Source organism: Lutra lutra, chromosome 3, assembly GCF_902655055.1.
Source record: "Lutra lutra chromosome 3, mLutLut1.2, whole genome shotgun sequence".
NCBI lineage: Eukaryota > Metazoa > Chordata > Mammalia > Carnivora > Mustelidae > Lutra > Lutra lutra.
Window position 1 is genome coordinate 120,616,197 of NC_062280.1, and position 12,864 is coordinate 120,629,060.

Here is a 12,864-nt window from a genome sequence, read left to right on the forward strand (position 1 = left end):
TTTCTGGATCCACATTTTCTATGTTACTCTGACTCTTCTTACATCTGCCTCCAGCTAGGACTACGCCTAACACATTGTTGCCACATTTCCAAAAGAATTCACTGAGTCTGAAAACATAGATGTAGTCAGGTTCTATGTATTGTTTGTGGGTTATCCAGTTATTGGAATGAATGTTATCCACAACAGTACTTGTGCTTCCAGTCTCACCAAACCAGAGACACAAGTATTTTTGTCCCTACTAATTTGGTCTCCCACAATTTAATATTAACTGAGCTCTAGAAGAAACTTGCACAAAAGTTGAGGGATATTGAGGGGGGACCCACAGCCATAGTACATATTTTATCATTTGCATATTTACTGTTTCCTAGGAGTAAACAACAAAGGTTTTGGTACATTCTATGTACCTCAAATAAAAAGTAATGGTGCAACACTATTTTCTCTTTCTCTAGAGTATTTCTGAGCATAAAATTTCCTTTATAACTTGAGATCTCAACTATGCATACCATTTATGATGTTGTATTTGATGTGTTGATACTCTGAGTCTATTGAGATAGTAGACTGTTCCTCTCAAACCTAAGGGAGAATTGCTAAACCTTTTGAAAATTGTCTCAATTTTTTATTTCCCCTATTTCCCTCCCATCCATTTTTCCTACAATTGTAGGTCTCCCAGTTTGTTAATGTCAACCTTGTGTAGACATAAAAACTATCAATACTTGCTAGAATTATTTGTAAAGTAAGAATATAATGAATATGGTCAAAGAATTTTCAAATAGTTCATGGACTCTGTAATGTATGTTTGGCTTCCTAGGAATCCCCCTTCCCTTTTAGTTTGTATATTTCCCTATTCTTGGCTAGATGCTAGATCAAGGGCTTGTAAATTGTGTTCCAGGATTCCATCGAGATGCTGAGGAGCCACCTCAGGTGAGAACTAGAGCCCAGTGTTCTCCTGCTCTTCAACCTGATAGATTGTGGATCTGCATGTGCTTGCGTTTAAAAAAAAAAAAATCATGTTGGTTAAACAGTTGAAAACCACAGTTGTAGATGGATGAGGTTATTACACAGCTAAATACATTTAGGTAAGTAAATAAATCAAGCCATGAAGATATAGGCAGCAGATGTATTGAATTCTTTTATTGACAGATGTATTATCTATTGGTTTAATTATAATCAACACAATACCACTCAAACCACAAAATTCTTTAGACAAGTGATAAATGAGTGAAGATGAAGGGTTACATGGTATGACTAGTTGGTCTTAAAAAATGGGTTTGGCTAGTTTTGGGGGGTTCTGTGGAATGACTTCTCCCTTAATATTAAACCCTTGTGATTTCAAGGAAAATTTAATCCATATGCTTCTGATTCAATTATTAACTCATTAAATTTTTTTTAAAAAGCTATTTGAAATTTGAGAAGCCTTTTTATGAGCTTTAGTAATCCTTTGTTCTTTGAATTAGTAAGGAGAATATTGCCAAGAGTTAATGGTACTTGAACCTCAATACACTTGAGGGGATTCTAAACTTAGCAAAAAGTCCAGCATCCTGTCATAACCAATGACTCAGTTACTTGCAAACCCTCTGCCACTTGCTACCCCTTCCACATGCCCAGGGATGTTAGATGGTTTCTTTTACATGTGACAATAATCTTTGCTTGCAAGATAGCTATCGCTGCTGAAGGACAATAACATGATAAGTGGAACACACACTCAAGTTATCATCATTTTGGGGGGGAAGCTAATTAAATAAAAATTGAACACTCTGAGAGGCAGAAGTCATGACTCCCCTTTACTTTTACTTATCACTATAGGTCAAAATACATAGATAGTTTAGGTTAATCTTGAGCAGGTATTGTACATTTGAGCAAAGGGAATGAAACAATTTGTAATTTAAAGAACACTAAACATTCAAAACTGACATTTGCAGAATTCCTCAGAGAACACAGATTTGCTGAGTAATATCCATAGCTTATGCTCTTTTAACAAAAGACAGGCTTACCTGAAGTACCTATAGATTTTTGAGACCTGAGCTGCTATCTATATATCAGGCCTGTCAGTAATGACTCAATCAGCAGTGAAGAAATGTTCCCTCTAGCTTAAGGGTGAGAAGAATTTGTCTGTTGACTTTTTATTTGTTTAAGTAAGTTGGATCATGAAAACCTCCTAGAAAAAAAAGAGCCATTAAAACACACAGAAGCCACAATTTCGAACTATGGGACACAACTATTGAATTTGAAGAATCAGTGTATTAATGGCTTTCTAGGAGCCAGAGACAAAATGGCCCATTTGGATCTAAGGTCTCAAATTGTTCATGAGAGAGGAAGAGAATAGCTAGCACTAATAGACAAGCATTCATGATAACTACTATCTTTAAACCCAAGAAGATCCTAATATACTATGTAAGTAGTATGTGGGTATTTCTAATCATCAACATTATCTTCCTATGTAAAATTCATATGGAAAACAGTTGAATTACATGGTATATTCTTCTGGGGTAAGGATAAAGAGTGCCATCTGAGTAAGTTCAGTAATGTTTTTCTACCACCGCTCTTTGAAAAGATTCTTGTATAAGTAGGGAAATATTCTGTTCATTGTAGTGACTAAGGGTTTCTAAGTGAAGCAGTACAGGATAACTTCAAAGCCCAGGACTTCTAAACTTGTAGAACTAAACTTGAACCATATGATCTCTGACCTCCATTTGCTTCCAGATAAATAGAAATTTCCTGGAGCATTGGCAATGTTTATTTTATTTTATTTTTCTAGTAATTGTAAAAGAAAGTCAAAGATTACTTTTGGAAGGCAGCTATGCTCACCACTATACCACCAACGCCAAAGATTACTTTTGAATGAAGGTCATGATTGTTTACACAACACAAGCATCTACTTGGGTAGAACTAAATGTTTCCAAATACAATTTTCTAGAAATATTAACTTTAATTAAGGACAAAGGGTGTAAAAATGTTTTGTGAAAGTATCACAAAATATCCAATCCCATGAAATTAGCTCATAATTAGCAAAATCTATTCAATATCTCTACAATGAAAAAGTTTATATAAAAATATGATAATCTGGGGATGCCTGGGTGGCTCAGTTGGTTGGACGACTGTCTTCGGCTCAGGTCATGATCCCGGGGTTCCAGGATCGAGTCCTACATCGGGCTCCCAGCTCCATGGGGAGTCTGCTTCTCCCTCTGACCTTCTCCTCGCTCATGCTCTCTTTCACTGTCTCTCTCTCAAATAAATAAATAAAATCTTTAAAAAAAATATGATAATCTGTCTAGTAAGTTTGACCTCTATGGAACCACTCAAGTCTTTAACTCCAAACCTTACAATAATGGAAAAAACTAGGCCAGAAGATTTTTTTAAGTTAATAAAACTATACTCACAAAGGAAGTATTTAGAGATGGAGGAATTGTTTTTAAAGAAAAGAAAAAAAAAAAGAGCTACCCTGCACATATTTACAACTTCTTGTCAGCACTATACTGTATATGTGTTGTAAAATTATTTGTGGAAAAAAGTCTACCAGCAGTTCTGCTTCTTTTAACTCTTTTCCCTTTTGTAGTCTTAGCTCATGTCATACACAGTGGAGCAGAACCCACTAAACTATATGAGCAGGGACACACATCCACACTCAGACCAGGAGAATAACGTGGGAAAGATACCCGTTTGGCCAAAGAAGCAGACACGGGGAGCTTCCAAAAACAAAGTTATATATATATATATATATATATATATTTTTTTTTTTTAAATAAGTATCCAATTTTTCATGTCAATATAGATAATCTGCTTAATAAAATATTGAGTTTTGTTATTTTTCTTTTCTTCTTCTCAAACGTAGGAGTTGTACTGAAGAATTTGAGGTATGTGAGGTATTGGAAAAATAAGCCTGCATGGAGCAGAGGCACAGATGGTTTCTGTGTTTAATGATTTTCCTCCTTCTTCTTTTCATTGTGTTTTAAAGTTGTTTTTTATTTATTTTATTTTATTCATGGTTGCCGCCCTTTGCTGGCCGACACAAGTTCTGGGTCCTATGGGGACCAGGGTCCTTTAGAGGTCACAGAAACTCTGTGTAAGTTCCAGTTCCGTGCAGCAAAACTGAAACTAAGTGACAACAAGGGGGAGACAGTAGCTTCTCATCACTTCAAAACCAAAAGGCAAATTGACTCATCTTGATTCTTTATCTCTGACAATGATTTTAATTCATTGTTTACTCAAAGAACTCAGGTTACCTCAAAAAACTAAAATTAAGTTAGCTTTATGTTTGCTTACATATATTATTTGAAATAAATCCCTTGAAAAGACCTATGCAGTGAATTTAAAAAAGAAAAAAAAAAAAAACCAACTGAATAAAGAAAAATTTGATATCCTCTTGATTTTTTTTTTAAGATTTTATTTATTTATTTGACAGAGAGAGAGAGAGACAACAAGAGAGGAAACACAAGCAAAGGGAAGTGGGAGAGGGAGAAGCAGGCTTCCCACTGAGCAGGGAGCCCAATGCGGGGCTCAATCCCAGGATCCTGGGATCATGACCTGAGCCAAAGGCAGGTCAGTGTGTTTAATGACTGAGCCACCGAGGCACCTCTGATATTCTTTTTTTTTTTTTTAAGATTTTATTTATTTGTCAGAGAGAGAGGGAGAGAGAGCGAGCACAGGCAGACAGAATGGCAGGCAGAGGCAGAGGGAGAAGCAGGCTCCTGCTGAGCAAGAAGCCCGATGCGGGACTTGATCCCAGGACGCCGGGATCATGACCTGAGCCGAAGGCAGCTGCCCAACCAACTGAGCCACCCAGGCGTCCCCCCTGATATCCTTTTGATTTTATTGCAAGATGTCACTTTGTTCATGCCTTTCTTTTTTCTTGTTTGGACATGTACTGACCAGACTCCATATACTGAACAGAACACAATGTACTAAACAAACTCTATATACTGAATAGAATCCAATATGCTGACCAAATTCCATGTACTGAGCAGACTCCAATATACTGAGCAGACTCCAATGATAGTTAATAATAAGTCTCGGAGTAATCTAATTTAGATATGTCATTTAGTTCCCCACACCTTCAGCCAATCTTTACTGCTAATGTTTATCTTGTTTGTCAGTGAGAAATGGAAGTCAGTGTAGAGGAATGGAAGGGGATAAAGAAGATGTGGGTTTTTTTTTTATCAAATTTACAAATTGATAATTTTTTATAGATTTTATTTATTTATTTGACAGACAGAGATCACAAGTAGGCAGAGGGGCAGGCACAGAGAGGGGAGGGAGGAAACAAGCTCCCTGCTGAGCAGAGAGCCCAATGCAATGAGGGGCTTGATTGCAGGACCCTGAAATCATGACCTGAGCCAAAGGCAGAGGCTTAACCTACTGAGCCACCAAGGCGCCCCTACAATTTGATAATTTTATTTACAGGTTCTCTTTCATCATTTCCTAGCAGAATGTGTCTGGAACAGTGCAAAGCAAAAGAGAAACGAGAATGCAGGAGACACCAGAGCTGCTCACTAGCTTGCATTTGGGATGTGACAATGCACCCTGCGGTGCACTGTGATGGGATGGAATCAGAATACCTGTGGGATCCTAATGGCAGTGAGGAGAGCTGGGAGTCCTCTCAGGCAGTAGGGAATATTCAGGGAAGTCATTCTGAAGAAGACATTAACTAAAGGCATGAATCTGGGTTTCTTCCTGTTGGCATAGTCCCACCCATCTTATAGTTGAACCAGCATGGCCTGAACTATGGATCCCCTATCCTCCCACCCACTTTCCTCTCCTCTCCAGCTCCTTCTTAGTCTAGGCTTTATTCTGAGACAACCAACTGTACCCCTTCTAGTTCTTGTGAGTGAGGGAACACATTTATTATTTGTTACAAGGGGAAGAGAGTACAGGAACACACAGGAAATAATTAGAAGTAGAATCTGAAAAGGAAGACCAAGTAAAAAATCAGTGCTGAAACACTGAAGTGTCGTGAGTGATGATCTGGGCAACCAGAACCATGAGAGACACTTTCATAATAATGACCATGCCTTCTGGGGACATTGTGCTCTTTTATTTCAGGGCTTCCAGGGCCTACAGTTCTTGGTTAATGTATGAGAATTTGGAAAAAGTAGGAATAACCTGACTTTCATAATGCTGCTGTCACCCATAGGGTGGCATATAGATGGAGAGCACACATGAGCTAAGGCTAGAGCCCAGTTATTACCCCAAACTTATGTGTATATGCAAATGAAAATGGGAGGAGGAATTGGGAATTGGGGCCATGAGGGTGGATAGTGATGCTACAGTTTGGGCAGAGGGCTAAGAATCTTCTTTTCTCTTAGTCCTTATTTGGGCTTATCCTGCAAGTCCAGAAAAATGAGACACATCAGCCAGCACCCTCCTTATGAATACCAGCTTCCACCTCTCACCTTCTCAGCCTGTGCTTCAGAGTGTTGTTGATAATGAGTCAAGAGCAAGAAAAGAAACAAAGAACAATGACACATCTGCATTTCCTGCTTCACCAAGATCTCCTTGATGCACACAGAGACGAAACATCCAACTTGTGCCTCTGAGATCCTGGCCACTCTTTTCTCCATTTTAGAGATCTCTGTCTTTCAAAGTGTTCCCAAGTATGATGGGTCCCTTTAGACACAAAGGTTTGTTTTAATTTTTCAGGGGTATTCCAGAAGTCACAAGACTCAATGTATAGCCTTGATCATGTGCTGGAGGTAACTTTTCTTACTGGAGAGGCCTAAGCATCAGTGTGTTCAATGCGGGATATTATGACCTGGTGTGTCCCTGGGCTCATGTGTAGAAAGTGGGTCCTAAGCCCCTGCTGGTCTTGAGAGCAGGCCACAAGCCTACCACTCAGAGAGGAGCCTCTATAGGGAGTACCTAGGAAAGGTAATGCATGCAAAGTTGGATTAGTTCAGGAATGATCAATAAAAATCTCCGTGATATCCACTGGGGAAGCATTTATATATATCAGACATATGCTGTCCAATATGGTAGCCTGTAGTCATATGTAACCATTAAAGTTAAAACTAATCACACTAGCCTCAATTCAAATGCTCAATACCCACATGTGATTAATGACTACCATTTGGACAGTATAGGTACAGAACCCTTCCAACAATGAAGAAAGTACTCTAGTGGTCTTTGTCATTTAGAGAGTTCCCATTGAATGTGACTATGGAATCTTGCTTTACTTATGGGGTCGTCTTCCAGATAGAACTTTGAGTCCTATCAAGAAATCATTCTTTTTTTTTTTTTAATTATGTTCAAATAGCCAGCATGTAGTACATCATTAGTGTTCAATGATTCATTAGTTGTGTATAATTCTTTTATATTAACAATGTCTTCTATCTCTTAATTTAATTTTGAGAAGAATTAGTTCTTTTTTCAATTTGATTGCAAGGTGAGAAGCTATTTGTTTTGTTTTGTTTGTTTTAATCTGCTTCTGAACTTGTAATTTCTTTAACCTTTAAGAATGTTGATGTCACAATGACATCAACAGTGGTTGAGGGTATCTATATCTGTACAGGACCCCCACTGTGTGAGCAGTAGCAGTGGCAGCCTATGCCTCCTACATTGAATTATCAGTCTACAATCCCATATTAAGAAAAATGAGATGGACATTTTTGCATCATGCCATCAACTATAAGCTATAATAACACTTCATATTCAGACAAAATTATTTTCTCCATCCTAGGTTTTTGGTTTTTTTTTTTTTTTAAGATTTTATTTATTTATTTGACAGAGAGAGATCACAAGTAGATGGAGAGGCAGGCAGAGAGAGAGAGAGAGAGAGGGAAGCAGGCTCCCTGCTGAGCAGAGAGCCTGACGCAGGACTCGATCCCAGGACCCTGAGATCATGACCTGAGCTGAAGGCAGCGGCTTAACCCATTGAGACACCCAGGCGCCCTCCATCCTAGTTTTGATAGAGTTTATATTGTGGCTTATATGTGAACATTAAATACTGTATAAATATTTCTGAGCAAATACTTCAGCTCAGTTCTGGATGTCCATCTGGTCTTGGAATGGCTGGTCTTCCAAAGGAGGAAGGTAGGAGGTAGGAAACATTCACAATCCATTCAGATAGCTCCTGCAGGGAGCAAAAAGGTGTGAGAAAGGCAAGGAAAGCTGAATATGGAAGTGCCAGCATTTGAGTAAGTTTTAAATGATTTCATTTCATTGTAAATGAAAGCTCATATACAACTCATGATAAATCTTAATGACAAAGTAGATAAGACACCTGGCTTTGGACACAGACATACCTGAGGTGGGGTCCTGAATGTCTCCAAGAGCTGGTGTCCACCAGCAAGTGGCACGATTTTCTGCTCTATGGACTCTGAATAAACACTTGAATATATCTCATTTCTTGGAGGAGTCAACAAGATAAGGATTTAGTAACCCTAAGTACATTGCCTGGCATGTTGTAAATGCTTAATAGCTGTGATGATGATGACTTAAAATATTAAAAAAAAAATTCAGTGAAACCATGGCTACACATGATAGGTACTCAATCCATATGTTTAATGAATAAAACCATGTGGAAAGAATATTTTCTAATTTACCTCTGTAGGCTGGGTTGTTTTTTTTTTTAATTGGTTATATAAATTCATCTTTAAAGAAAAAAAGGTAGAAAGGAAAGTTGGCTTAACACCCATCCACCCCAAATCCCTCAAAACCACCTTATAGTGACATAACAATTGTAATTTGCAGTTTCAAAAAAGCTACCTAAGAACAATTAGAGTTAACCGTGTGTTTCTGACATAGAGTGTCTTCCTTTATGGATTGGGAGTGCTTCTATATTCGGTGTGAAATCTCTCTGAAACATTCACATATGTCTTATTTGTCTCAACAGTGGCCTTTTGTTTCTTCTGTGACTTGTCACTCCAACTTTCAAGTTTGAAAATCTTGTCGATAAAATATGGCCAGTAAATGAGTAAACCAAACACATTAGTGTTAACAAGAAAACTACAAGGAAGTGTGATTGTGTTTTTAGAAACAAATACAGAGGTAACCGTGTAAGTGGATGAGTTCTTTAAGAAAGTTTATTCTCCCCATTCAAAATGTTATCAATATAATTCTGATCAGGTGTTCAGTAATCCTTCTGAGTGAGAAGAAAACTATAAAGATCATTAAGAGTTATTGCAGTCGGGGCGCCTGGGTGGCTCAGTGGGTTAAGCCGCTGCCTTCGGCTCAGGTCATGATCTTGGAGTCCTGGGATCGAGCCCCGCATCGGGCTCTCTGCTCTCTCGGGGAGCCTGCTTCCTCCTCTCTCTCTGCCTGCTTGTGATCTCTCTGTCAAAAAAAAAAAAAAAAAAAAAGAGTTATTGCAGTCAAAACAACAAAAAGCAAACAAACAAACAAAAATAACCACAACTGAAAGCATTCATTTAAAAATAGTGTCTAAGTACTAAAATATGATGCTTAGGAGTCTACTATGAAGTAGTATTAATTTATAAGAACATAGATCAATTACTTTATCAGAAATCACATAGATCGACAAAATTACACTTTTTGGGTTTGTATGTGAATGGGAAATACAGAGCTAAAAAACAAAACCAACAATTCATAGAGGACTTATAAAGAAATTGGATTATTATTTTATCATAGGATTTCCTTTTAATATTACATTGTATAAATACCTGTCTATAGATATGGATTTCAGACATGGTCCCCAAATGATTTTAAACTAACTGGCAATTTCTAATAATTGTAAAATGTTAATTATGCCAAGGGTAAACTTCTTGCTAACTGAAGCCATCTTCATGTTAGAGACAGATGGATGTTAAAGGTAGAAATTGCTTGTGTGTGTGTGTGTGTGTGTGTGTGTGTGTGTGTACATGTTATAGCTAGTAGAAAGTAATGTTTACATATGGGAAAATATTTCCCAAAGTCTTGAGTTAAGGAGAGATTTTTGCTTTGGATTTGAGGTGAGATTTAAGAAGGTATTTTCTCATAGGGGCTTGCTTACCTGTGAGCAGGACTCAATATTATCAGAAGGACAATGATGACTTACCATGCATGGTCTAAACAACCAAACAGGGTTAGCCACACTGTTATTTGCCTTTTGATCATATTTTAAATGATATGAAATCTACACTCTTAAACAATAAAGCAAATGCTAAGACATTATATTAGTAGATTTATATTGGTGGAAAATCAGAGCAAGAATTAAAGAAAAATGCCTATACTGGTACAAGACAACTGAATTTAGGCTTCTTAAAAATTATTAATTACTACTTACCATAACTCTAGTGAGAGTTTTGTTTTGAATGAAATTGAAAGACTATAAATCTTTTAATCTGGAAGCAAAACCTTTTCAGAATGTGTGCAGAGATTTAGAACATTGCCCTTCACAAGTCATATAACTCGCTCACATGTCATATACCTTTAGTGTTTGATCTCCTCTCTAAAACCAGGAAGCAGACACACTTTCCATTTATCAAATTGCAAAAGCCATACTGATACCCACAACCACAATTCCTACCTGCTTCCCTTTCATTGAAAGAAAAGTGAAAATGCACATCTGTAATATCTTGAGTTTTGCCGGTGTAAGAAACCAACTTTTTCCAATTTAAAAAGTGTCTAATGACACTAAAACATGACCCTAAAAGAAAAAAAAATTTATAATTTGCACTTCAGCAGCATTAAAAATATTTGCTCTATGACAGACCTTGTTAAGAGGATGAAAAACTAAACAACAGAGTTGGAGAAAATGTCTGTAAGCTACATAGTCAACAAAGGACTTGCATAGAGAATATGTAAAGAGACCTCAAAACTCAACGTTACAAAGGAAATAATCGAGGTAGAAAACAAGTAAATGATATGAGGAGACATTTTACTAAAGAACAATACATAGATGACAAATAAGCACATAAAAATCAATCCATAAGTGGCTGAAATTTTAAAAAGTGATAGTACCAAATGTTGAGAAGGATGTGGAGAACTTAATCTCTCACACATTCCTGAAGGGAAAGTAAATGGTACACCTGCTCTGGAAGACAGTTTAGGACTTTCTTATACTAAATACTGAGTAAAATTAACTTATACTTGTCATAAGATTCAAGAAATGGAATCTTGCACATTTATCTTAGAAAATGGAAAACTCATGTTCACACAAGAAAGCCAGTCTTCAAGTGTGCACTACAGCTTTACTTTTCATAATCAAAACACAGAAAAAACAAAACAAATATCCTCTATTTTGAATGAATGGTTAAACACCTGTTGGTACATCCATACTATGAAATACTGCTCAACAATAAAAATGAATGAACTATTTTGGATGCTGATAGCACTTTTCTTTATCCTGATCGGCCTAGTGTTTACACAACTCTGCACCTGTGCAAGATTGCAGAAAACTACACACACACATACACTGACATACACAAATTAGTATATTAAATAATGATATCTGAATAAGATCTGTAGATTGTACCAATGCCAATTGCCCAGTTTTGATAATGTACTCCTTTATGCAACTTTATATAAATCTGTAATAATGTCAAAATAAAAACTTAAAAGAAAACAATTTAACAACAAAAAAAAAATGTCCATGCATTTCTTTCTTTTCACTTCCAAGAAAGAGCCACTATCTACCCATCAGGTAATGATAGAAATTTGTGTGCATTAAGACACTAAAAATAACTACAGCACTCCCCATGCAACATTCACAGATTGATTTCTACTAAAGCACTTGTCAATCTTTCTTCTACTTGAAAATACCTGAGTGGGATTACAAACTGCTATTAATAATTGCAATGATTCTAAAATGTGAGCAATACGCTTGAAAAAATCCACAATACCCTTCCCGACAGCAACTTCCTGGTTGAGAAATCCAGATTACAAATAGAAGATTATTAAGTTTTAAAACCCAGGGGCACCTGGATAGCTCAGTTTGTTGTGTCTGCCTTTGGTTCAGATAGTGATCTCAGAGTCCTGGGATGGAGTGCCCACCCCCTGCTCAGTGGGGAGTCAGCTTCTCCCTCTACCCCTCCCCCAGCTTGCTCACACACACTCTCTCTCTCCCCACCCCCTTGCCAAAATCTTAACCAAAAAAACCCAAGTTTAAAAAACCCAAAGCTAATATTAAAAGGACTTCTAAATACACAAAGCTGTAAGAAGTTTCACATTTAGGGAATTAACATAGTTTCTTCCAAATAGATAAGCATAGTTAAGATGTTGAGATACAGTTGACAGCATTCATTGTCATTCATTTATTGATCAAATATCCATTAATTATATACAATAGATGACAATAACTCTGAAACCATGTGAATGAACTTTTTATACTTGGTTACATTAAAATCCATTGGTCTATCTTTAAAAATAAAACTAGTTATCATCTTAGATTTTGGAAATTTAAAAAAAACATGGCTATATTTTTCCTGTCAAAGTGCTACCAGTTTAGTGTAAGACTGATAAGCAAGGAGATAAATGAAAATATTAACTGAATCTTGTTATGACATCCAACACTTTTGTAAAAACTTGTGGAGATTTAAATACAATGTCTTTAATTGATGAAAATACATGTTTAAATGGAGATAAAACATCTTTGATTAACAAAGTGAATTAATACACTTGATAATTAAGTGAAATATTCAAAATAACGTGTGTAATCATTCCTTGAAAAGTAAGCGGATTTATCTTTAATTTTGAGAAATAAACTGATATCCCTAAACTGTTTGGGGATATATAACTATTTTTTATTCTGGGACTTCTAATGGAGCACTCTGAAAATTACAGATAATAGAGTTTAGAGTAAGTAAACCATATATGTGCCTTAGAGAAGACCTCATCATATTTCAGTTTTTCCACACTAGGTCCAAATAACTTCTGTCTGGAATTTTTTTTTCTTTTGCTTTACTTTAAGTAGTACATGTTAATTTAGTTCTGGTT